General features: G+C 38.4%; 1 long non-coding RNA gene across 1 annotated transcript; it reads left to right on the top strand.

The window, feature by feature from the left end:
* LOC143647879 (uncharacterized) lies at positions 1 to 27,211 on the top strand. The gene is made up of 5 exons (XR_013158237.1): positions 1 to 791; positions 5,028 to 5,177; positions 15,283 to 15,346; positions 17,623 to 17,690; positions 26,472 to 27,211. It is a non-coding gene; the product is annotated as an uncharacterized LOC143647879 (long non-coding RNA).
* Positions 27,212 to 27,256: the final 45 nt, after the last annotated feature.

Genomic DNA, 27,256 nt, shown 5'->3' on the forward strand with positions numbered 1-27,256 from the left:
GCAGAGTTAACACTCTGTACAAAATTTAGTTCTAGCTCTAATGCTAACTAAAATGGAGACTTCAGCCAAATAACTTCATCTCTCTGAACCCCCGGTGGAGGGGTTGAACTCCTCTGTGTTTCTCAATGGAGGTGAAACTAGTATCTTATAGGGCACAATTTTGCATGTATGAGAGAGTCCTGCACATAGTAGGATGTTTGGCACCCCTTGCCTCCAGTGACTCAATGCCAGTGCACTCTCAGTCATTAGGATTGTGCTGGTTTGAAAGGATGTATGTACCCTTGAAAAGCCATGTTTTAATCAAAATTCCATTTTGTAAAAGCAAAATAACCCCTATTCAATACTGTTATGTAATTAGATCATCTCCCTGCAGAAGTAACCCAATCAAGAGTGGTTGTTAAACTGGATTAGGGGAGGTATGTCTCCACCCACTTGGGTGGGTCTTGATTGGTTTACTGGAGTCCTATAAAAGAGGAAACATTTTGGAGAATGAAAGAGATTTAGAGAGAGCAGAACAGAATGACATAACCAAGAGAAGCAGATTCCACCAGCCAGCGACCTTTGCAGATGAAGAAGGAAAATGCCTCCCAGGGAACTTCATGAAACAGGAAGCCAGGAGAAGAAGCTAGCAGATAATGCCATGTTCACCATGTACCCTTCCAGATGAGAGAGGAACCCTGACCGTGTTCACCATGTGCCTTTCCAGATGAAAGAGAAACTCTGACTGTGCTCGCCATGTGCCCTTCCACTTGAGAGAGAAACCCTGAACTTCATTAGCCTTCTTGACCAAGGTATATTTCTCTGGATGCCTTAGATTGGATGTTTCTATAGACTTTTTATAATTGGGACATTTTCTCAGCCTTAGAACTGTAAACTAGCAACTTATTAAATTCCCCTTTTTAAAAGCCATTCTGTTTCTGGTATATTGCATTCTGGCAGCTAGCAAACTAGAACAAGGAGGATCAGCAAATGCCTCCCACATTTCCAAATTCACCCCTATATATGATTATATGAGGTTCTTCAAGTCTAGTATTAAATGAATCTATAAGAATTCTTAACTATGCCTCTTAGAAATCAATTATTTTAATTTTCAGAAGATTAATAATGATGATGAAACAACAAAAATAACTAATATCCATTGAGCATTTACTATAGGTGTTGTGCTAAATGCTTTGTATGGATAGCTCATTAATCCTTCCAACAAACTTGCAAAGTTGGTCTTATTAATATTTGCATTTCACGGTTAGACAATGAGCCTTAAAGAGGTTAACTGCTCAAGATGAGACAGCTGGGAAATACTGGCATGAAGCTGAGGTAGTAATAAAAGTGGAAAGGGGATTAGAAAGGGGGAACTAACATTTTTTGAATAGTGCCCATGTCGCGCTCTGTATGTTTACATATTCTGTCTCATTGAAATTCTCATTGCTCACAACAACCCTGAGATATACGTATTTTGTTATTGCTTGTCCTGGTTTGAAACGGATAAGTACCCCAGAACAGTCCTGTTCTTCGAATCCAACCTTGTGCAGGCAGACCTTTTGCTAGGTGGGGCTTTTGATTAGGTTGTTTCTGTGGAGATGTGGCCCACCCAATTCAAAGTGGGTCTTAATCCTTTTATTGGAGTCATGGATGAAGAGAATAAAAGACAGAAAACATAGAGTATACTCAGAGCCGTGTCCTTCAAGTGAAGGACACTTGAAGAAGGAAATACCCCAGGAAAAATCACATGGATCCACAGGAGCTGAAAGAGCCATTTTGAAGGCAACCCAGGAGACAACAGTCAGCATGTGTCATCACCAAGTGCCTTCCCATGTGACAGAGACCTTTGGAGTTGCAAAGTACTACCCCCAGGGGAAGGTGTTTGAAACCAGTACTTCCCAGCTGTCTCACCTTGAGCAGTTAACCTCTTTAAGGCTCATTGTCTTTAACTGTGAAGTGCAAAAGGCCCTTCATGTGAAGGTAACCTTTTGTTGATGGCTTCATTAGGACATTTTCATGAATTTAGAACTGTGAATTTGTAACTAAATAAATCCCCTTTGTAAAAGCTAATGCATTTCTGGTATATTGCATTCCTGCAGCATTAGCAAGCTAAGACATTGCTCTTTTACAGATAGGAAAGCCAGAGCCCAAAGTGGTAAAATTTTGCTATTTGGCTTAATTATTTTTCTATTATGTGCTTTTGCCCACCTCCCCCCAGCACTCTTCCACACTACCCTTAGTAATCAAAGTCTTCTGTGAGTTATTTTAAAAAGAGCTAAGAAACGAGGGATCAGTTTAGTTCCTGAAAGGTAGAAGCTTGGGTTTAGCCACCTCATTCCTCCTTCATGGGATAAAAAAATAATGAAAATAATTAGAATGATTAATTAGTAAGCAGTATATTGGTTTCATAATTCATTCATCAGGCATAATACTGTCTACTTCCTCCTCTGCCTACATCTTCAGACTTTCTTCCTGTATTACCTTACCACTGCCCACCCTTAGTCAAACAGTTTCTCTCCCATTCCGCTTCTCAAGTATTTAGGGAATTAAAAGGGGTGAGCAAGTTAGTCATGTTCTTTTTTAAGTTTCAAAGTGACTGCTGTAAACTGAGAGTGATTTCTTTAGTGTTACAGAGGATGAAAATCATTCCTGATGCTTCATTTGTATGGGTGTGCTCTTGATGCTGATTAAAAAAAACAAAAAGACTGTGATGCCATCGGTTTATAGATTACTGTGGAAATGACTCAAGATAACTGAGCATAAAGTGGATGACTCAGAACTAAATCACCACCAGACACCAACTGGCTCCTGCTGTGTGCTCTTTCCTGGGCAGCTGAAGGATGAATGTGATAGGCCTATTTTAAATGTTTAGTGGTTGCAGCACATTCTGCTTCCAGGCTTGGAGAATGCCCAACTGAAATTCCCTCCTACTTGGAGTCTGTCAGAAACCTGCTACTACAACAGTGCTTTTGTATTATGGAAGCAAGATCTGCATTTGGATAGCATCATCCAGGCACAGAGGTTGGAGCTTTCCCCAGTAGATGACTTGAGAGCCTATTCCTCTCTCCTCCAGGGAAGAGAAATGCAGCCCAAGTTTTACAGTGGGAAAGTCAGCGATGATGCATCAAATTGCCATTCTCCCTACACGGTATTGAGAGGAACACTGGGAAATGATATAATAGAGAAGGCGGAAGGTGCGTCTGGAAAGAACCTTCATGGGCATTGTGCTGGTTTGAAAGGAAGTATCCCTCTAAGGAAAGCCATGTTTTAATATAAATCCCATTTCATAAAGGTAGAATAATCTCTATTCAAAACTGTATGTTTGAAACTGTGATTGGATCATCTCCCTGGTTGATGTGATTTAGTTAAGAATGGTTGTTAAACTGGATTAGGGGATGACATGTCTCCACCCATTTGAGTGGGTCTTGATTAGTTTCTGAAGTCCTATAAAAGAGGAAACATTTTGGAAAGAGAGATTCAGAGAGAGTGACACTACGAAGCAGAGAGTCCACCAGCCAGTGACCTTCGGAGATGAAGAAGGAAACCCCCTCCAGGGGAGCTTCATGAAATAGGAAGCCAGGAGAGAAAGCTAGCAGATGACGCCATGTTCACCATGTGCCCTCCAGCCAAGAGAGAAGCCCTGACTGTGTCTGCCATGTGCCTTCTCACTTGAGAGAGAGACCCTGAACTTCATCGGCCTTCTCGAACCAAGGTATCTTTCCCTGGATGCCTTAAATTGGACTTGCTTTAATTGGGACATTTTCTCAGCCTTAGAACTGTAAACTAGCAACTCATTAAATTCTCCCTTTTAAAAGCCATTCCGTTTCTGGTAATAGTGCATTCTGGCAGCTAGCAAACTAGAACAGGCATTATTCAGATAATAATGCTGAAGCCCAGAGAGGTTAGGTCACTTGCCCAAAGTTATACAGTTAATTGGCAACAGGAACAACAGCAGCAGGTAAAAGACCAGGGCCAGGGACTCCTGATTCCTACTGTACTCTACCAGTACTTTTCAAACTTTATAGTGCATAGGAATCAGTGGAAATCTTGTTACACTGTAGATTCTGAATTGAGTAGTTCTGGGCATGGGTCTGAGAGTTTGCATCTTGAACAAGCTCCCAGGTGAGGCTGATGCTGTTCATCTGTGCTGCTTTGAAAGTGTTATATATTCCAGTAAATCTATGTACTTTAATCCTTATTCAATATTGTAGAGTGAAAACCTTTGATTAGATTGTTTCCATGGAGATTGACCCACTCAATTGTGGGTGTGGCCTTTTGTTTAGATGGAGATGTAACTCTGCTCATTAAAGGTGGGTCTTGACTAGTTTACCGGAGTACTTTAAAAGGGGAGACATTTTGGAGACAACACAGTTGCTTCAGAGCCCACAGAGATGCAGACATTGGGAGATGCTTGAAGAGGTAACAGAGTGCCGATAGAGACAGAGAATTTTGAAGCTGCAAAGAATCACCCCCTGAGGAAGCTATTTGAAACCAGAAGCCAGAGGACCAGCAGATGCCAGCCACATGCTTTCACAATCGGCCTATCTTAAGTCAAGGTATCTTTCTTTGGATGCCTCAGTTTGAACATTTTTATGGCCTTAGAACTGTAAACTTGTAACAATAAATTCTGTTTATAAAAGCCAATCCATTTCTTGCAGATTGCATTTCCGACCGAATTAACAAATACATGATCTAAGATCACACTTTGAATATCAAGGCTCTAAAACAGATTACCATACCATATCCCAGGATATTTAGTCCTTTAATAATAGGAGCATGATTCCTCTTACATGCCTCTTTGATAGGGGAAGTGCTATGCTTGATTATCCCCTTTCTTCTATTTTCCTCCACTCCTCCTCCTTCCTCCTTCCCTCCCTTCTATGTTTTTATTTCCCCCTTTTCTCTCATTACACTTAGCAGAATGCTAGAAACACAAAATTCAATAAATATATCTTGATTTGATTAGAAGGTGGTTGTTGATAGATAATGTCTAGGATTAAAATTAAAAATGCTGTCAGATAAAGGAATATTTTCAATGTGCTTACTAGGTAACCTATGCTGTTTGTGCTCTGTTCCAAATCAATATATGAAAGGATGTTCAAGTGGTTGGTGGCACATCCTAACAGGGCTCTGGATGCCAAGCTGTCAAGACAGTTCTTCATTGGCATCCTAACATCACTAGTTTTGAAATCCTTCATGTAAGTATATTTGGTAAGAATAAAGTCACTGCATATTTATAAGAAGACCAGAAAACGTGACTTGAAAGTCAAAAAGAATTTAAAGCATGAAGAGAATCATTCTATGCAAAACTTCAGGGCTAACTTGGCTGGAAGAAAGCTATTAACTAGCTAACTAACAGTATTAAGAAACTAGCAGTTCCTTAATTTCTTTCATAAAGATAAAAGGAAAAGGAATCTTTTATAGTTTTGAATTGTAATGTCATTGTGTTATTTTATTGAAGTCTTTAGTTTGTGAGTATATGTGAAGGGGGCAAGAGTTTTAAGAAATCAAGCAGATTTATTAAGATATTGAGTTATTCACATGTCATATAATTCAACCAATTCAGTGCTTTTTGGTATTTTTCTAGATATGTGCAACTGTCACCATGGTCATTTTTAGAACATTTTATAACCTCAGAAAGAGACCTCATGCCCTTTAGTTATTATCGCCCTACTCTATAATTACCACAACCCCCTCCCATCTCATCCTAGCCCTAAGCAACCACTAATTTACTTTCTGTCTCTTTAGATTTCCCTATTCTTGACTTCCATATGAATAGAATCATATAGTGTGTGGTCTTTTGTGACTGGCTTCTTTCACTTAGCATGATATTTTTTAGGTTCATCCAAGTTACAGCACGATCAGTACTTCATTACTATTTATGGTTGGAAAATATTTAATTGTATGAATATTTCATGTTTTGTTTGTTCATCCATTGATGGACTTTTGGATTGTTTCCACCTTTTGACTATTATGAATAATGCTGCTATAAACATTCATGTACAAGTTTCTTTGGGGGCATATGTTTTCATTTCTTTGGGGAATATAACTAGGAGTGGAACTGCTGTGCTACATAGTTACTTTGTGTCTAAAAAGCAACATCAAAAAGTTTTCCAAAGTGGCTATATCATTTTACATTCCCACAGTGTATGAGGGTTGCAATTTCTCCACTTCTTTACCAACACCTACTATCTGAATTTTTTATTCTAGTCAGTCTACTGGGTGTGAAGTGCATCTCATTGTGGTTTTGATGTGCATTTCTTTGATGACTAATGACCTTAAATATCTTTTCATGTGCTTATTGGTCATTTGTATACCTTCTTTGGAGAAATGTCTACTCAAATCTTTCCCCATGTTTTTTTCATCTTGCACATTTGCATTTATTTATCAAAAAAGATTTGAGTATATTTTCCTTGTATTGAGATTTTTATATTTTGAAAGCATGTCACACTCATTGTCTTCTTTGATTCCCTGACCATTCCTCCGAGGTAGATAGGATAAAGACAAGGTTTCAGGCTATTACTTTCCCAAGTTCCAAAATGGGAGTCATGGAGGAAAGTACGAATGGTATGCATCACTCACCCGGCAAAGGGCATGAACTCAGCAGGCTCACACCACATGTGGCCAGAACCACCCACCTCTGTGCTCAGGGTCTCCCCCTGGGTCTTGATCACTTTTGCCCTTTTTGTGTAATGTCCGGTCTCACTAAGAACTGTGTCTCTAAGTCCACCCCCACCCCCACCTCCATTCCAGTTTTCTCTCTGAGTAACCTGGACCATTTCTTCTGTCTTCTCAGCCTGGGTTATTAGGAAATGGAATATTGTCCCAGGGTGTTGAGGTCACTGCCTTGGTATCCTTTTTGGGACAGGAGGCTCTCAGGGAGAGCTTGGCTGAGAAACAGTCTTAGTATGTTCCCGACTGATGTCAGTGACCACAGAGAGAGGGAGAGGTAGTTTTCACTCCTCAGTGTTTTTATTTCTAAAGGAATTCATAACAAACCATAAGGACTGTCAGCAGGGCCTACTATTTTAAACCTTCAAACAGGAGCTGTCATGTTAGAAAATAGGGACCGGGAGCCTCCCCCAAACTCAGAAACATTCTCTCCTTCCAGTGACGTAGCCTGAAGATCCATGATGGCCTCTCCTTTCTCATTCAGTTGCATCTCTCCACTGCTTAGTCTCTCCTTTAGCATCTGTCTTCATTCTGGAAAGAATCAGCTGCTCAGTGCCTCTTGGTCTAGCCAATCATTGTCTTTTTTGGAAGAATTTCTCCCTGAGGCTTTGTGGGCAGCTGGAATCAGAGATGAGGTTGGAATAAGAAAGAGACTGCTTCCTGAGGAAGAAAGATTGGGAGAGAGATGGGTAGGGACAGCAGAGGGATGCGAGCATGAAAACCTGAGGTGCCCATGAGTTCTCTTGCCTTGCCATTTTGTCCCCTGCTGGAGCTGGGGGCAGGGTTGGGGATTTTCATCTCCCTCAGAGACTTGGAGGGTCTGTGATGTCCACGGTTAGAATATTTGAGCTGGGAAGCTTAAGTCCTAGGTGCTTGTTCTAGTTTGCTCACTGCTGGAATGCAACACACCAGAGATGGAATGGCTTTTAAAAAGGAGAATTTAATAAGTTGCTAGTTTACAGTTCTAAGGACAAGAAAATGTCCCAATTAAAACCAGTCTATAGAAATGTCCGATCGAAAGCATCCATCCAGGGAAAGATACCTTGGTTTAAGAAGGCCGACGAAGTTTAGGGTTTCTCTCTCAAGTGAGAAGGCACATGGCGAACACAGTCAGGGCTTCTCTCTTGGCGAGAAGGGTACATAGTGAACATGGTGTCATCTGCTGACTTTTTCTCCTGGTTTCCTGTTTTATGAAGTTCCCCAGGAGGCGTTTTCCTTCTTCATCTCCAAAGGTCTCTGGCTGGTAGACTCTGCTTCTCGTGGCTATGTCATTCTTTGCTCTCAGAAATCTCCTGTTTCCCCATTTTTAATTGTGTTATTTGTCTTTTTACTAATGAGTGGTAAGTGATCTTTCCATTTTGTAGGCTTCCCCCCCCCCCCATCCTTTAGTTGTTGCTTGCGCTTTGGGGGCCTAGCTAAGAATCCTTTGCCAAATCCAAGGTCGTGAAGATTTACCTCTATGTTTTCTTCTAAGCGTTTTATAGGTTTTACTCTTAGATTTAGATCTTCAATTCATTTTGAGTTTATTTTTTATATTGTATGGGTTAAGGGTCAAACTTCATTCTTTTGTGTGGCTTTCCAGTTTTCCCAGTGATGTTTGTTGAAAAGACTATTCTCATCCCATTAAATGGTCTTAGCACCCTCGTTGAAAATAAATTAACCATTGATGTATAGTTTATTTCTGGACTTTCCTTATGCCATGCTCACACTGTCTTAATTATTGTTGCTTGATAGTAGGTTTTATAATCCGGAATTGTGAGTCCTCCTACATTATTCTTTTGCAGAATCGTTGTGGCTATTCAGGTCCTTCAGCATGTCAATATTTACAATGTAGTCAGCCAGGATTCTGACAGGGATTACATTGAATCTGTAGACTAGTCTGGGGAAAATTACCATCTTAATACTGTGGATCTTTCTGTCCATGAATGTGGGATGTTTTTCCATTTATTTAATTGTTCAATTTCTTTCAACAATATTTTGTAGTTTTCAGAGTATAAGTTTTGTGCTCATTTTGTTAAATTTATTCCTCAGTGTTTTATTCTTTTTTGTTGCTATTGTGATTGTTCATTGCAAATGTGAAGAAATACAATTGATTTCTGTATGTTGATCTTTTATCCTGAAAAACTGCTATTTATTAATTATAATAGTTTTTTAGTGGATTCCTTAAAATCCTTAGAATTCATATTTGAATAAGATAGTTTTATTTCTTCTTTCAATCTGGATACCTTTTATTTCTTTTTCTTCCATAACTGCCCTGGCTAGAACTTCCCGTACAATGTTGAGTAGAAGTGGTAAGAGCATATATCCTTGTCTTGTTTCTGTTCTTAGGGGGAAAGCATCTAGTCTTTTACCATAACATATGATGTCAACTATGGGTTTTTTCATAGTAAAACTCTATCAGTTTTACTGATAAAGTTTGAGGAGGAGAATAAGAATTTAAGTAAGCATTTCCTACTTGTTGGGCGTATTTGCCATCATATGATGGCAGTTATGGTTTTGTCTTTATTGTACTTTCTTTCAAATGGATCTCAATTTTATTTTTATCCCTTCTTCCTTCCTATTCACATTTTGAAGTGTATCAGCCTTTGAGCAAAATTGCATTAATTTTACCAATGAAAAGTGGCAACAGTTCTTCAATCAGCATGTTAGTTCTAGAACAAGAAGAATATAATAAAGAAAGCATAGATTAGTTGTCCACAGACTTTGGTCTGGATTTGCAAGCCTACATAGATCTCACTGAGACGGTATTTATATATTTTTTCCTCTCCCATTTTATTTATGGGGAATTGTCCCTGCTTCCATGTGATCCATGTCAGGATTCAGGCTCTGTAAGGTGATGGGCCATGGGGCAGGAAAGTCCTGCATATTTTCTCTAAATGATCTTTAGGTGGCATTCATGGCAACCTAATCACACTCTCATGTCCATTATTCTACTCCTTCATCTATAGTGCAAACTGTCATTGCGCATTTGCTGCTTATGCATGGCGTTCACTGTTAATGTATGCCGAAACTTGTCGAGATTAAAAATGGTTGTGCTTTTGACTGGAAAATCAGAGCTGGAAATATGAGCACTGTAAGGCTGGCTGATTAACATAAGGTGAATGAGTAGACCCAGAACAGCTTAACGAAATTTGGCAAATTAGCATGCAAATAAACAACTGCCATAAATCCTCAAGGCCACTACCTTGTAGGATGTAGTTTGTTCATTTAATTGGACAAGTACCAGTTAGTTTAAGTAATTTATGACAATACTTCATGGCTTATTAGTAAATTAGCAACAGGGCATGGTTTCTGAATTCCATGATGTCCCTGATGCTGAAGTCTTTCTGTGTACTCAGAGAAAGATTAGCAGGGTTTGCTGGGGGAAGTCTACACATTCTTTTGTGTGGGTAGGTCGACCAGAGCAAGTGTGCCCGCATGTTTGCAGCTACATACCTTTTGTCTCTTGCTATAACTGTGAATTGCAGTGAATTCTGGAGGCAGGCCTGGGCAGGTGGAGGTCTAGTGCTTCTAACATTCTGAATGCTTTCTTTAGCTATACTGTAGCATTGGTTCTCAACAACCCTGGTCATGATGGAGCACCGGTGACTGACTTCTCCTTGTGTTTTGCAGACCTCAGGTTTGATCAATCAATGTCCCATCAATGTTTTTGGTTGGACTTTAAATGAGGCTAAAGCCTTGAAAATAGTCACTATTCTTAACAATAGTCACATTGATTTCACTTATTTTATAACAAATGAGTTTCCAGGGGGGGAAGGCAAGCTGATTAAAAATAGCAATGGGTCAATCATAAGCTGATTAAAATAATAATAATAACAAACCAACTGTGATCTGGTTAAGGGCTGCAGGTATTAGGGATAGATTTAGCTTTGGGCAATTGTCACCTATAATACACACTTACTTTGATTATAACAAGATACTATTTTCAGGCAGGAAGTAGGACACAGACATTACTCAATCACTGATAGGTCCATAAATGTAGCTTTTTAGTTGTTGTGACGCCCATTATCTCATTTATTCCAATCTCTTTTATTCTAGATAACACACAAGCAACATGGATGTAATTTCCTGTTGACTTTTCTACTGAAATGATAAGATGAGAAAAAAACAAAACAATACTGACCAGATGATAGAAGAAAAAGATAAATCTTTGGCCTCAATAATTTCAAGGGTACTCAGATCAGACAAATGAGGAATATCATCTCGAAAAGAGTCTATATTTTGAAAAGACCCATTAATGTTGGTTCAGGCCATCTGAGTAAAATTTGTAGTAAATATTAAAGATCACTCTCACTCCTTGAGAGATAATTATTCATGGGAAGTTTTCAAAATTTGAAAGGAGTAAAATTTATCAATGTGTACAAAATGTCCTATAGCATGCCTCTGTGAAAAAGGAAAGGGATTTTTATAAATAAAGGTGTCATGTTCTTATGTTTTCAGAAAAGATTTATTAAAACAACATAAAAATGTACTCTAGTTCCTGACTGTCAATTTGGTTTTCAAGTATACAGTGACCTCCTTTTATATATATATATGATGTGAAAAAATCTATTATAGGATTAACTTGTATTTATTTCATTGCTTGAAATATTCTAGGTTGCTTAGAACTTGAGCATCAATAATTCACATATTGAATTGTTAAGAAATAATTACATATTTGTGGATATGTCAGGTATTAGTAAAAAAGATTATTTCTATTTTTTTTAACAATTATGCCAAAATTATTTATTAATAGTTGCTGCACCTTCAGCATAATCACCTTGGAGGGCTCTGCATTTCCTCCAATAGTTCACGTCTTTGGAAAGTCCCTCACAGGACTGGGATTAGGGTAAGGTTTTAGAATGTATTTACCAGGTTTGAGAGAAAATTAGCTTCAGTACTTATCATCTTATCTGTTTTTTAATCCAAACTGTATCTCCTAGCTTTGTCACATTATTCACCTTATTTGCTAAACTTGGTCTAAATAAATTTTATTGTTTCCGTATGATGATTCACCATCAGACAGCAGGAACTTTCCATATGCCAGTGGTCAGTGGAATCAGATATCCCAAAGAAGGGTTCTGAAATATTTTAAAGCATCTTGGTAGTCAGTGTTTTTGCTTCCCAAATGGGAACTTTGTGCTAATTCTGGTGTTTTTGTTTGAAAACAAATTTAATATGACTAACTAGTTATCTCTTGTGTGCACATAAATATTTTTACTACACAGATAACTCTGTGCTTTTTTATTGGCAAGTCTTATGTTTTTGTCTCACTATTAACCTCAGTAAAGCAGTCCAGGTCCCAAAACTCAAATCTATATGTCTCAGTGTTCACTTGTCAATTAATTACTTGACAGAAATTTGTTGAAGACCTAAATTTTAGTTATCTTGGGACCTACTATGCTGAGGGTTATGAGAAATGCATACCCCAGAAGGCATCATTCTGGCACTCAAGGAATTTATGGTATAATTGGAAAGATGTCTTAAAACCAAAACTTGTATTATATTTGTTCAGCAACTACTGTTTATATGACTTTGAAGACAAGCACTTTGCAAATGTGCCTCACTGCTACATTGCCAATTCCTCAAAGTTCCTGGCATCTAGTAGGTATTTAATAAGTATTTTTTGAATTAATGGTTGGCCAGCTGTTTGCAGTGAATATTTCTTCCTCTTGTCAGTTGATTAGGCTCCTGGGAAAGAATTTACCCTGGCACCCCTACTGAAAATATTATTTCCTGGTGTTTTTACATCTGCTGCCTTTATGACTCTCCAACAGCCAATGGTCATTCTTTCTATCCTTAAAGAGGAATGTATGTTCCCTAAGGCTGCAGACATGACTTTTTTTTTTTTTTTTTTTTTTGACATGGGCAGACTCCAGGAATCGAACCCAGGTCTCAGGGATGCAGGCGAGAACTCTGTCATTGAGCCACTGTTACCTAATCTACAGACATGACTTTTAAGACCAGAGTCTTTAGCAATCATTTGGGAAAGTCAGTTAATCTCCAGAAGCCCAAGACTGAGAAGAAGAGAAAATATGAAGTTCCCTTTGAATTTGTCCATTATGTAGGGGTGGAAAGTTACCCCTAGATCCCCAGCCCTGAAATTTCCTGACTGTTTCAAATGTACTCAGCCAAAGTCCTTAGGTAATACTTAAATATGATTTAGATTAAATGAAGAGATAAACAAAATAAATCTCAGTTGCAGAAAAAAGTTAAGTGACCTTTTAGCACTGGAGAACATCCATTCACATTGGTTACATCTTTGTGGTAGAATGCCCATGCCATAATAGCATTCCATGTGTTAAAAAGTCAAATATCTCAAAATGGACTCTATCACTTCCACTCTAAAGCAAGACAGCTTCAGAAAGGCATAAAGACTATTAAAGTCATGGTTTCCCCCCTTATTTGTCCTTCCTTTTAACTTAACTTTGTGTGAATGAGTGCTTTCAGTTGATCTTTTATTGAAAATCTTTTTATTCTCCCATAAAGAAGTATAACCAATGTGAAATGAAGTTCTCCAAACTATGGCCAACAAAGGTTTCTAATGACCCTCACTGACTCTTATCTCCCTGCTGGTGTGTGTGCCCCTTTTTTTCTGCTTTTATGCCTCTGACCCATGATTTTAGGTAGAATAGACAGAGAACTGATAAAAGGATAAAATAATAATACTTCACCTTCAAAGTGGTGTGCTAACTGTATGCAGATATGCTTATAGTTCTTTTCTTTGGTATCTTTGAATATTAATTATAATGATATATACAGTAAAATTTATTTGTAATTGATTGCAATTTTTTGAATGCTCACTCTATGTCAGGGACAGTTCATTGAGATTATTTCATCTACTCTTGCAGACAAAGGGCTGCCTATGTGAATTGTTTTGGCAAGAAACCATTTAATCCTCCCTTTTTCTTCTTCTCCCTCCCTGTTCCTCCAACTCATCTCTTCCCTTTCTGCCTCCTCTTTTATTCAAAATATAAATGATAAAGCCTAAGAATTTCTTTAGGTTTCACAATAGGCTTCTGGAGTATTATTCTGTATTATGATATCAAACCAATTTAGAGTAAAGGACCCATACAATTTGTGATGTTTTTTCCAAGTAATTTATAAATTGCTATTAACTTATGAGTTTTTCCCTTGTGTTATCCTAACTGCATCCTTTTCCAAAGGTGCCTTATGACATCAGTGGTTGGTTGGCTTGAAAAGAACAAGGACCCTCTTAATGAAATAGTGGTGGCTGGATTTCAGAAGTCTTTCAACAGACTCCTAGAGAGCCTTTTTGAAAATTATGTCAGTACTGAGACTGGGGAGTTGCACAATCTCCCTTGATTTTTCAGTCACAGAATAAACCCATGTCTCTGCCGCAACTTTTATGAAATTTCTTGTCTCACTCCCATGATATCAGTTTCTGCTCCCTGTAGTTCAAGTCATCCCTTCTTGATAGCCTGTTTGTTCTCAGGTTGGTGGTTCTTCAAGAAAATGGTACTAGTGCCATGAGAAAGATGTATTCCTCCAGGAATCTGTTCCTGGCCTGCCTTTATCTTCTACTTGAGCTACCTGCAAAGAGAGAACATAAAACTATTTTGGTAAATAATTTTGAAGAAATAACAAGTGCTTTTAATATAAGTTCCCCAAATATCTTGGAGTTCTTTTTCACAGTATTCTTCACACAGTACTTATGGTTATTATAAGCTTCATGAGGGCAGGGGCTATGTCTGACTTGTTCAACCAGAGCCTTAGTAGCTAGCAAATGCCTGATTAGTAGGCACGCAATTAATGTTTATTGACTAACTGACAACTAATCTTTTTTTTTTTTTGAGCCATTTCCATCAACATGGAAAGTTTAATGGACAATTTTGATCTAGAGCTTCCTATTTCATAAAAAGCAATTTCAAATAAAGTTTTGGGCACTATCATTAGGATCGCATCAAGTTGTATTACCTCCTAGGTTTTCTTTTCATATATCATTTTTTTATTGTGAAATATAACATAAACACAAAAAGCAATAAATTTCCAAGTACATTTCAACATGTAGTTATAAAACAGATTTCAAAGTTTGGTATGGATTATAGTTCCACAATTTTTTGGCCCTTCCTCTAGCTGTTCCAAGACACTGGACACCAACAGAAATATCAATATAATGATTCAACAGTCATACCATTTGTTAAATCCTATCTTCTCTGTTATACTCCTCCTTCTCTTTAAAAAACATATATACAAAAGCAATAAATTTCAAAGTACATGACAATAACTAGTTGTAGAATAGATCCCAAAGCCCAACATGGATTGCAATTCCACAAGTCCAGACCTTTATCTCTCGCTGCTCCAAGGCACTGGAGACCGAAAGAAACATCAGTACAGTGATTCAGCACTCACGCTCACCTACCACACACGACCTTCTCTGTATGACTCCACCATCACTCCCATCGATCCCTTCCTCACTCCATAGGGGGACCTGAGCCATGCCCATTCCAACCGCTCATGCTGGAAGGGGCTGTTGACAACATGGAACAGGGGGATGGAACTACTGGCAACTAATCTTGTATAACATTTTGAAATTTACAAAGCACTTTTAGATGCATTATGTTAATCCTTGCCATAACCTGTCAGATAGACAAAGAATATCTAGATATAGAATATCTCTGTATCTTACAGGAATAACTTCAGAAGGGTTTGGTGGTCTTCCAGTTTAGCATATCTACTAAATGTCAAAGCCCAGGTAAGAAACAGGACTTCCATTTCCTAGGTTAGTGTTTGGTTCACTCTAAAGAAACCTCCCAAATATCAACCAACCAACCTACCAACCAAAGAGATGGACAAACGAGACACATTTAGGGTATAATTAAAACGTCTATACCATTATACAATGGATCTGAAGACATTAAGCTCAGGTCACTAACATCAGCATCACAACCAGACTGATGCTAGCTATAGAAGGAAGCTCTCTATTATTTATAGCAAAAGTCACAAAATGCCAGCCTGTTGAGTTGAATCTGGTCTCCCGACATGTTTTGCTTGGTCTTATACAAGTTTAAAAGTCAGAAGATTTCAAAAACAAATTGGGATTTCCTTTTTCTTTTGAAAAAATGGAAATTATGAGAAAACAGAAAATCTGGCCATCCTGGGTACAGATTCTCTCATGACAACAGCTGCCTTGTGGCAGAGCATACTAGCTGCTTTTTAAATGGGGTATGTGTTGTCACTTCCCAAGAGTTCCATCCTTCTGTTATTACATCTAACTTCACTTTTTATGTTAGCTCCTGGCCCCTGTAGGCTGTTTGGGGCTCCTGATGGTCAGGGAATGGAGAGAGAATTTAGCACTTCCTGACTTCAACAGCACATTATACCATGATTCAGAAGCATGCCTGAAATCCCATAGGCCTGCCTTAAGACAAGGTTGAGAAATGGACACTGTTGTGTTTGGATCCTGATAATCTCAAGAAGTGCATTTGCCTAATTCTAATAGCATCTAAAGTGCCTGTGAGAAGTCCGTTAGACAGTGGCCACAAAGCTTATGGCTCCCACTTGAGTAATTCTCTGATCATAAGAGATCAGAGAGCAGTTTAGGCAGAGAATTAGAGAGGAAATCATCTTCTCACTCTTCAGAGTGGGCGTTGTATTCTTTGGCACTAGGAGAGAAGATTGTCCAGAATGTCTTTTTTCATAATTCTTTAAGCACCCTCAGAAAATACTTACCTCCAAGTTTCTGAGTGATCCTAACATTAAATTGCCCATTTAATAACCATGCTTTCTAGTGGGGTATTCACATTCATTCAACTAGAGTTACAACTCTTAAAAAAAAAATAAAGGAAGGTAGTGTTATTCTCTTTTCATTGGTAGGGAAACTGAAGAACATAAAGATGAAGTAATTCACTAGAGGGCCTGGAGCATGCCGATGGGACATCAGCAATTAAAGCTCATGACATCTGTCTCCGCCCAGCTGCTCTTCACGCCCAGGGAATATTTGATTAGTTTCCCACATTAATAACAAGTCCATTTTCTCTAGGTTGCTTGCAGATTTTGTTGTTGCTGATGTTGATTGTACATCTTAGTGAGTTAGTTCACAAATGCTTGTAAAGTGGCTTGGCTTACATGGATTTTTTTACTTCAAGAAAATGAGAATAGATATATTAGTTTTTGTTGGTTTTTTTTATATGCTGTATGACGGAGTCACATTTCATTATTTTTCCATGTGAGCATCCTGTTATTGCAGCACTGTGTGTTGAATTTTTTTGTGTTTGTTTTGCTTGTTTGTTTGTTTATTTGTTTTTTGGGAAGTGCGTGGACTGAGAATCAAACCCGGGTTTCCCGCCTGGCAGGTGAGAATTCTGCCCCTGAATTACCCTTGCACCCTAGCTGTATTGTTTTTTTATAAAGTATAAAAGTAATATGTGAGTGGTGCTAAAAATATAGGCATTATAGAAAAATTAAAAAGAACATAAAAGTTACCTATAATCTCACATGGATAACAACTGTTAACATTTTGACGTATAACCCTCCTAATGTTTTTCTATGTGTATAGTCACCCACAACACAACCACATTTTAAAACAAGTACACTTACTCTGATTCATAATATGCAAACTGGTTACCTGCTTTTTCATTTAAAGTAATTCCTAGAAACCTTTTCATGTCAGTTGTATGCATCCACATCCTCACTTTAGAAGACTGTGGTGTTCTATGGTATGCATATGCCTTCATAATTTAATTAACCAATCTAATGATGGGCATTTATTGATAACTTATTTTTGTGTAAGTTTTTCCATTGAATAATCAATGCTGCAGTGATTAACTTTGCACCATTGTCTGACATTTCCATAAGAGAAAGCATTAGAGATAATCATGTTTTGGTTAAGAAATATAAATATATTTAAAGCTTTTATAGATATGGCCATATTGCCTTCCAGAACTTTGAGGAATTTATGCTTCCATCAGCAGGGTATGAGAATGTGACAAAAATAGCTTTAAAAATGCTTTTATTTCTTTCTTTTCTTAGTTTTACAGTTTGGGGAGAAGAAACGCAAGAAAGGCTCTTCATTCCAAATGGTTGCATCTCTGCATAAAGTAATTTTTAATTGTGTCTATTTAAATATTAACTGTCTCACAGAGTGCATGTGTAATTGCTTATCTGAAATTTTACATCATTAAATAAAGATAAAATATCTGATGTTAGCCAAGTTTGGAAAATTGATGTATTATCTTGGTTTTACCAAGGGCTTTGGTGGACACTGATGGTGCCCTGTCCAGGTTCCCTTTAGCAGCTACACACTCGTCTTTCAGCTGCTGTGACTATCAGCACATAATAGCATCTTCCCAGAATTGTCTGCCAAATGGGAGGCTTAGCTGCCTCCTGGTCCTCCCCTCCAGCTGCTTCCATGCCTCAAGGTGGGATCAACTGGTGCAATTTGGAGCATTTGTGCTCAGAGCTCCCAAAGAAATCAGACTAATGCTAGACTCTAGCTAGGTCTGCACCATTGCTCACTTTTTATTCCTGCCCTTCCCTGCTTCCTTTTCCGAGTAAATATTTCAAACCAGAATCCCCATCCCAGCTTCTGCTTCTGGAGAATCTGACTTCGGATAAAGGTTTTCCACAGACAGAAAAGTTGAGAAACGATTTCTTTCTTCAAACCATTTTATTGCTCAGTCATATGATATTGCTATCAGATTTAAAACAGGTAGATATGATTCACAGCAGAATTATGTCTGGCAGATAAGTATTGACTCGCCACAGGAAAGAAATAGTGTATATTTGGTAAGCAGGATAGAATGCTGACTTCATTATTTTACTGTTGGTATACATTTTGGGATAATCAATGGATTTGGATACATTTGTGAGATGGATTGGTGTTTTTAAGATTTGCAAAATGATATTGTGTTTATTATGGTTTCCAATTAGAAAAGTTTAAATAAATTGATGGCTAATCTAAAGTCAATAGCACCTCATTTTGTGAGATGCATAAATCTCAATGTGAACAAAATAGGTTAAGAAGTAGACTTCTCGGCAATCCATACTAGAAAATATATACAATTTCAACTATGTTGAATGTCTTTTCAAGAAACATTTGCTTGTCCCTTTTATATAAGCATGAATTTTCAGATAGAAAAATGAAAATGAGCTAAAAGTGAGGTCTTTCAGAACCTCCTCAAGATTACCTTTGAATTGAGATTCAAGTGGACAGACTGAAGGATTTTACAAAGCAGACTCAATTGGGTAACGTTAGAGTACTTGATATTATTATTTAAATTACTCTTTGAATTTCATGCTAAAACATAGATGAGTTCTTATGCAACTTTCTACAGGCACAAAGTATAATAAAAAAGGATTTACTCAATTAAGGGATTGAAGTAGGTATTTTAGCATATGAGGAGTTATTTGGTCCAAATGATCTAAATTGATTATAAAGCCAGTTCCTAAATCTGTTTTCAATTGTTATGAATTCCCTCTAATCTTCCAATGCTAACATCTTCCCTCTCCCTAATAGTACCCATTTTTTAGTTATGTAATTTGGACAGTAGGTACATTTAATGAACGAATGGTAGTGGGTAATGGAGTCAGTGGGTAGCAGTGATGTGTTTACCAAAGTTGATTACCAAAGCAAAGTTTTAACAGGAATAGCTTCCTTTTGTTGTGGTTTGAAGATTCCCAGCCACCTCTTTGGAATTATAGGATTCTATGGAACTTGGTCAGAGGCTGTTAGTCTCAAAGGAATGTAGATGGCAAATACTTGTATCTTTAGAGCACAAATCACGCTTGGAATATGTAGCCAGATGCTGCTAATTCTGATTTCTGAGGTTCTGTGGCATCTTGCATCTTTATTAACCTCCTGTAATTAAGACCCCAATCTTTACAGTTGTGGCCTATTTTGGGAAAGTGTGATGTTAAACAGTGATGTTGCAGTTTGAGTTCTGCAATGCAAACACTTCATGTTCATTCATTGCTGTATGTTTTTGCCTCATTGTTTCTTATCAGCTGGGTTTTTGAATGCATCTAGGGACACTGCTTCCATCTAGCAAGGAATCTAATTAGCTGCCTCTATTTTGGAACAAATCTGTTACCTATTAGAGTTGTCTCTCATCAAGTCAATTCTGATTTCAGCAGGGTGTTTTTTTTTTAAAGTCATAAGACAGTCATAAGAATAGCTTCATGATCTGATCAGAAAGGTTCTTTATGCGTTTAAAGGGAAAGCATGTGCTTGATCTTAAGGGGTCATAGGATTCCACTTTTGTCCTTTCTTACATGCCATCTGCTTCTGTCCATGGATTGGAATATAGGAATGTGGGAATAGATGGATTTATGGATATATAATTTAGAGAGTATTTCTTTGACCCTTTGCAGAAAGTCATCTCTTTCCCAGTTTTCTTGTACCACAGAAGGCCTTTGTGTTTGAAGGAGTACTTCTGGGCTTCTTCCAGAAGACTTGCTGAGAGCCAGATACTGTGGCTCCTTGAATGGTTTTTCAGAGGCTGCCACTGGAGAGTGCAGCTGACAGCTGTAGTGGGGCATCTTTTGACGACTGGGGAGGTGATAGGAGGATGCTTATACTATAGAACAAAACTTAGAAGCTCTCAAGATAATAAAGAAGAGAAAGTAGACCAGGCTGTAGCCAAGTCATTTGTTAGGAAATATTGTGAAACTGAATTTAAGGGTTGTGTCTTATCCCCTTGCTTTCCTTCCCCATTTCTTATATTCCCCTCCCCCATGTACTTGGACAAGGCAGTTCCATTTTATGCTCTAATCTCTTTCCCTGGCTCATTTCTACCTTGTGAATGGATGTGATACCAGTCATTTATATTCTGGCAAAAAAAAAAACAAAAACAAAAAAAAACATAATCTTTTTCATTTTCCAGGAGTATTTGCTTATAAGATCTTACCCAACTTTGAAATAAAGAACTTGTTCCACATTAAAGGAATTTTAGGCAATTGTATTATATTTGGATACTCTTACACATAAAGTGAGTACTGAGTACCAGCATATCGGTAGTGAGTGAAAATGTAAAGAATATCATTTTCAAACTTTCTTTTTAACCCAAGATGCAGAAATTAGCACAAAATCTGTTGTAATAATTTTTTTCAGATACAGACCCAACTTGACCCTTTTTTTCAGGTTTAATGGATCCTTATGTTATTCTATAACTGCTGCTCTTATAATGGTGTCCTGCTTTCATAGTGGTGTTCTGGAAAGGATTAGAATATGCTGTGAAGGTTTTCCAAACCGTTTGCTATATGTTGACTTTCAACAGGTAAACACACATCCCAAGATCCAAGAAGCCTGAGGCAATCCATTCTGTTTTCCTCTCTTCCTGTGTGTTTAAGCATGCATTATTTGTTTGGGTGATGTCCTCTAGACTGCAAATCGATGTGTTTTGGTGGTGGTGAGATATATGATGACAGAGTTCCATTATTATTTCCCCTTAAATCCAACATCCATGTAGCTGTAATATCCTTAAATCTCTATTAATGAATAATAGACCCACGTATAGAAGAAATATATATAAAAGAAGGATATGGAAGCTGAATTGAATCTCTGAAATGTGTATACTTAATCGTAACTGCCATCCAAGCAGGCTATTGCAAACCCATGAAAGAAAGGAAGCCAGCAGGGTGTGTGACAAGGATATTTCTGAAGGCAGAAGAGGTGTTTTTGCTTTCTATTTGCTGAATTCTAAAAACGTAAATTATAGGTCTTTCAAGCAAATTTGAGCAAAATGTGGTGGAGTAGAAAGAGCAATTCTCTTGGAATTAGGAGACATATTTCTAGTTCTCCACCAGCTCACCATTAGGGTGAAGCACTCCTTGAAAGCACATTTAATATCTCTGGTTTTCATTTTTTCATCTGTGCAACAAAGATGCTAATGCCTACCTCTCTCCCCTTCTACTCTGTCCCTCCCTCATTGAGCAGGGAATCAAATGAAGTTGTCTCTAAAGCACTGAGAAAAGTACAAAATGTGATAGTAGTGTAAGGGATTATTGCTTGTTTCCTCATTATAGCAGCCAAGAGTTTTATGAAAATTGAATATATTGGTAGGAGAGATGCAAGTCTGTATCCCTTTCACCTTACTTTTCCAGATACTCCTTATTGAAATCATATGACCCTCTACTCCCAGGATTTATTCTTTATCAATTTTAAATTAAGTACTGCATTCCAAACCTAAAGGACTTTCTGTAGAGCAAGTTTGTGAGCAGAAGAAAAGCAGAGGAAGAACTACTTTCTCCTTGGAGATAGACCATACCCAGTACCATTTTGGAATCACTAGGGTAACCAGGAAACTACAAAGAATGCAACTGGAGAAGAGTGGGAGGAAGGAGTGCGTTATCTTAAAATATCAATAAAAGAACAAATAAGGGCACTCTTACAGCTCTTGTGACTATACATATAGAGTACAAATAGAGCTCTGTTGAAAGTGAAAACTTCAGGGTTATTACAGAGACAACTCAGTGCTTCATAAGCCTCAGTCTGGACTGCTTTTGCATTTTTATAATTATTCATTTAAACAAGTTTGTGCCAAGATATAAAATACTGAATCAACTTTAGGTTGCTAGAAGATGTGTTTACGCATCCGAATTAGAAAAAGGTGAATCAACTTTCTGGAGTTAACTGCTTGTCTGTGTGTGTGGACTGATTCATTCACAAGTACCCTTTAAGGGAATGAATTCTAGAAGACTAGCTGAGTAATTTACCAACTTCAAGGTCAATTTGACTACCCCCCTGTATTAGTTAGGGTTCTCTAGAGATACAGAATCAACAGGGAACACTAGCAAATATAAAATTTATAAAGGGGTCTCACGTTTATAGTGAGAATGCAGAGTCCAAAATCCACAGGGCAGGCTGTGAAGCCAGCAATTCTGATGGAGGGTCTGGATGAACTCCACAGGAGAAAATCACTGGCTGAAGCAGGAAGAGAGCTGTCTCTTCTGAATCCTCCTTAAAAGGCTTCCAGTGATTAGATTAAGCATCACTCATTGCAGAATACACTCCCCTTGGCTGTTTACAAATAGAATCAGCTGTGAATACAGCTGACACGATCATTATTTAATTCTATGAAATGTCCTCATCGCAACAGACAGGCCAGCACTTGCCCAGCCAGACAAACAGGTACCACATCTTGGCCAAGTTGGCACATGGTCCTGACCATGACAGTCCACCCCTTGTCAGCTTGGCAGCTATACACATCACCTTAAACCATACCTAATTTCTAAATTAAGAAAAAACAATAAAACACACATTATGTCTTTCACCTAAAAATATTCAACTATCCTGCATATAACTGGAAACACATTAAATCTCTCCAGAGTAGGGTGCAAGTCCTTGGGTAATATTCATTCTTAAACTTGATATCTTACAACTTAAACAGTATAACATCAACAAAACAGGATTACAGTCCTTGCTTCTGTAACTGATCTCATGGTTGTAGTTTGCATTTATTACTACCTTCTTTCACTACCCATTCCATGTTCCCTTTACGCTCAGCAAGCACTTCAGCTGGCCGTGTTTCTTTGCCTGGTAGGGTGACCCAAACCTTCATGCCTGAAGTTTCAGAGCCATTGGTAGTCCTGCCTGGATTGGGTTGCTGCAGTTTTCCATTGATTTTAATCACAAGGCATGGTAGTACTGAAAGACACCCTAGGGGATCTTCTATAGTCCAAGAAAACTCTTCTTTACCTCCATTGTGTAGTTGCAGTCCTAGTTCCCCTTGATAGGGTCAATCACCCCAGACAATAATGTAATCCCCTTCTTGGCTTATTGATCCAGGGGCATGAGTAGCCCAAAGTGACCAGGTGGCAATCTTAGATTCCAGTTCAATGGAATCATTGTTGTTTCTCCTGGTGGAAGCACTTCCCCTTTCAGAACTAAAACCTGTAGACCAGCAGAGCTCAGAGTCACAGGGACAGGAAGCAAAAATTTTCCTAGTGGATCACTAGGGGTAATAGTGAGAGGTACCACTCCCATTTCTACCCCTTGGTTCCTGGACCCATGGATCCTGGCTAAGGGAGAAACAGCAACATACAGTGGATGCTGATTCAGAGCATATACAGTTTCCTGGAGAACATTACCCCAACCCTTCAAGGTATTACCACCTACTGTAATTGAGTTTTCAAAAGGCCATTCCACCATTCTATCAATCCAGCTGCTTCTGGATGATGGGGAACATGGCAAGACCAGAGAATTCCATGAGCATGTACCCATTCCCGCACTTCATTTGCTGTGAAGTGTGTTCCTTGGTCAGAAGCAATGCTGTTTGGAATATCCTCTGCCTTTGGGAAAACTTACCCTCTTCACGGTCTTGGGTGGGTCCTCTCTCCTGGCCTGAGGTTTCTTGACTTCAGACCTCAGCCTCCATGGTTTTGCCTCTGAAGTTATTTTTCCTCCAATGTGTCCCTTCTCTGAACCTCCTATCCAGACTGGCAGCAGCTCTGTGTATACAGATCCCACAGCTATGCAGTAGCCTTGGATCGTTCCCATTAGACATAATCCTTCCTGGATAACTTCATGTCTGATCCTGGCTTTCTCTGAAATGGCTGACTGGTTCCACATCTGGGCAAATCCTCACATGGAGCACTATTCTCTGGGTTCTCCCTTCCCGGAAGCCCAGAATTTTCCAGGACATCAATTTCTGGTTTCTTTGCACCCAAGAGTTCAGTTTTCAGTTTATATCTCTCCTGTCACATTTTACTATAAGCTGTGAGGAGAATGACCAGGCTGCACTTTCCACATTTAATTTGGCGATCTCTTCTGCTAAATATCCAAGTTCATGGCTTTTAAAATCTGCCTTCCAGTCAAAGCCACTAGTCAATTTTGCCAGATTATCTGCCATTTTAAAACAAGGCTTGTCTTCCTTCCAGTCTATAATAACACACACCTCATTTCTGTCCAAGGCTTTATCAGAAGTGTTTTTAGAGTCTACATTTCTACCAACAGTCTCTTCAAAGCATTCTAGGCCTTCTCTATTGGGCTTCTTACAACTCCTCCAAATTCTTCCCCTTATCCATTTAAAAAGCAATTCCAACATGTTTGCTATCTGCACACTGCAGCAGCACCCCACTCTCTAGTACCAAAATCTGTTCTAGTTTGCTAGCTGCCGGAATGCAATATACTAGAAACGGAATGGCTTTTTAAAAGTGGAATTTAATAAGTTGCTAGTTTAAAGTTCTAAGGCTGAGAAAATGTCCCAATTACAACAAGTCTATAGAAATATCCAATCAAAGGCATTCAGGGAAAGATATCTTGGTTCAAGAAGGCTGATGAAGTTCAGGGTTACTCACTCAAGTGAGAAGGCACATGGCAAAAACAGTCACAGTTTCTCTCTCAGCTGGAAGGGCACATGGCAGAGCAAGGCGTCATCTGCTAGCTTTCTCTCCTGGCTTCCAGTTTCATGAAACTCCCTGGGAGGCATTTTCCTTCTTCATCTCCAAAGGTCGCTGGCTTGTGGGCTCTCTGCTTCTCGTGGCTGTGTTGTTCTTCTCTGGTCTCTCCAAATCTCTTTCATTCTCCAAAATGTTTCCTCTTTTAGAGGAATCCAGAAACTTATCAAGACCCACCCAAATGGGTGGAGACACTTCTCCCCTAATTCAACTTAAAAACCACTCTTGATTGGGAGACATCTCCAGGGAGATGATCTAATTACAGATTCAAACACACAGTATTGAATAGGGATTATTCTGCCTTTTTTACAAAATGGAATTTTGATTAAAACATGGCTTTTCTAGCGTGTATGCATCCTTTTAAACCAGCACACCCCGCAAATTGATCCAAAGTCAACTTCCTTAAATGTGTTTCTCTAGACTATGGTTCATTTTAGGCAATCTGGGTATAACCATACATTTTGGGAAACTTCTGATTAATGGATTTGGTTTTATCTGGCAGTTAACATGAGGTTGTTCTAATGATATCCATGTGAGGACCAAATTATTTGAAGAAGAGTCAGAGGGTCCAAGGTGAAAACTCATTGAAGAAGTCTATAGAATATGGTTTTAACATATTATTTGACTCTTGCATTTTGAGTACTTAAAGGTCAGTTTCCACTGTTTCTTCTTTCTGCTGGGTTTCACTCATGCACCTTCGTTATTTGTTTGTTTAGTTATTTTTACTCCAAACTGCTCATCGGGGCCTACATTCGCCTAAGGTGAGTGAAGTGCCTAAGATATAAAACTTAACGAGCCACTCATTCTGAAAGTTGTGCAAATGCTGACTTGTACAACCTTGAAAGTAAGTGCATCCTTAAAATTTGACCTTGGACACCTCACGCACCTCACTCACCACTATTAAATCTTGAAAATATATTTATGTGAATTCTTTGAGGCCCAGAACAAAGATGCCTTCCTCTAGCAGTAGTCAGCAAACTATAGCCTGAGGGCCAAATTTTTTTTCATATGGCCCACAAACTAAGGCTGGTTTTACATTTTTGATGTATTGTTTTAAAAAAATGGGATTTTCTATAGAAACTGTGAGTCCCACGAAATCTAAAATTATTGACTATCTGGCTCTTTACAGAAAACTTTTACTGACCCCTGCTTGGCAATTTGGGGCATTGCCTGCATGGGTCTATCTTAAAACTTAAACCTCCTTTCTCTGAAAAATCTAGATATTATTAATAGAAAAGGAGGAGGATAGTCTAAATTCTTAAACAACCAAGAAAACCAGAGGAATAAATGAAGAGTTTTTTCAGAAGTTTAGATTAATAAAACCAAATTTCTAAGATGTACATTTTCCACATTAAACAAAACTTAACAAGAAATAGAATTGAGAAAGTTGTCCCAAAGGGACATTGTTCAAATGAGAATCACTCATCAGAGATTTACTGAATACCTATTATGAGTGGATCTAACATCTGGCTTATGTTTTTCAGGTGTGTTTTAAAGCTGACTTTCTGGGTCAAGTGGAAGCAATGAGAGATGAGGAAATATCTAAAATTGTCACATGGTACCAAGCCAGTGCACAGGACAGATAGAAGCAAGTCAAATTCCAGAACATCCTGGAGGAGCGATATTATACCACTACTTCACACCGCCATGGCAAGAGTGATGATGTACCTCAACCATTGTGGCCTTGTCTCATTGCCTTATGATAGGTCAAAGTGAAGAGCTGCCTTCTCTGCCTATGCTGGGTCTTAATTCTTTTAATCATATTACACCAAAAAGACAGGACTTTTATTGCATTATCCAATCAAGCATAAGATTAATTCAGATATTTCTTGTACTGCTTTCAGCTCTGTTTCTGACTATTTTGGGAAAACTAACATTTACTGTTTAATAATGATGGTTTCTGTAGATGTTTTTTGTCTATATGATTTATTGTGGGGAAGATGTTTCTCCCATATTATTTAGTTAGGGGTTTGTTCTAGTTTGCTAGCTGCCGGAATGCAACACACCAGAGACGGATTGGCTTTTAATAAAAGGGGATTTATTTTGTTGGTTCTTCAGAGGAAAAGCAGCTAACTTTCCACTGAGGTTCTTTCTTACGTGGAAGGCACAAGATGGTCTCTGCTGGTCTTCTCTCCAGGCCCCTGGGTTCCAACAACTTTCCCCAGGGTGACTTCTTTCTGCATCTCCAAAGGCCTGGGCTGAGCTGCTAGTGCTGAGATGAGGAATGCCAAGCGGCTTGGCTGTGCTACATTGCGTTCTCTCATTTAAG

This window comes from Tamandua tetradactyla, chromosome 10 (assembly GCF_023851605.1).
Source record: "Tamandua tetradactyla isolate mTamTet1 chromosome 10, mTamTet1.pri, whole genome shotgun sequence".
Classification (NCBI taxonomy): domain Eukaryota; kingdom Metazoa; phylum Chordata; class Mammalia; order Pilosa; family Myrmecophagidae; genus Tamandua; species Tamandua tetradactyla.